Below are 781 nucleotides of genomic sequence, written 5' to 3'. Positions count from 1 at the left end.
GGTTATATTAGAGAGAACAACAATTTAACGGACTGCCCGAGTCGCCATTTGCTATCGTTCTGCTCAGCTGCTGTGCTGGCTCGATAACCTATGCTTTATAAAAGAAGTAAAAATTGAGAATCGAATTGTGACATTAGAATCGAAAATGTAATCGTATCGAGGATTTGGAGAATCGTGACACCTCTAAGTAGTACACACTCGTATATGTGTATTGTTTTGATTACAATATGCGGAATAACTTTACTTGCTCATTTAGGTCTATTTATTTCTATTTCTCACCGTTAATCACCGCACAGCATCAACAGGGGTCGCCACTGTTGTTTATGTGTGTGTGAGACGTTAAAACCTGTAACCGGGACTACAACGATCTGCTACGAGGTCACGGGTAGTAACTTACGGTTTAACGGTAACGGTTTGACAGCCGTTCCAGGGCACTTTCAGCGAGTAGAAGGTTATGTAAACACGGGTTACGGGTTGCCTGGAACACAACATATGTTTGAACTTACACATACGCCTTGCAACTACCACGCACCACCTAACCACAACAACAACCCAGTGCAGATAGTTAGGCATTGTATTATCTCAAATGTTTCAAATATTTAGTGTGTTTAGTCGGCTGTAAACTGGCTGAGCCCCAAATTTGTACAATGTCTGGCTCCGCCCCCCTGTGTGGATATATTCAGTGCTGTTTTGTCAGAGTAGCGAGCTTTACTGTGTTCTTTGTTGCTCACATTTTGGTGCAAGTCAAAACACCTTTTTTAAATAATTAAAACTCTATTTT

Source organism: Perca flavescens, chromosome 2 (assembly GCF_004354835.1).
Source record: "Perca flavescens isolate YP-PL-M2 chromosome 2, PFLA_1.0, whole genome shotgun sequence".
In the NCBI taxonomy this organism is placed as follows: domain Eukaryota; kingdom Metazoa; phylum Chordata; class Actinopteri; order Perciformes; family Percidae; genus Perca; species Perca flavescens.
Note: the sequence above shows the minus strand (reverse complement) of the source record.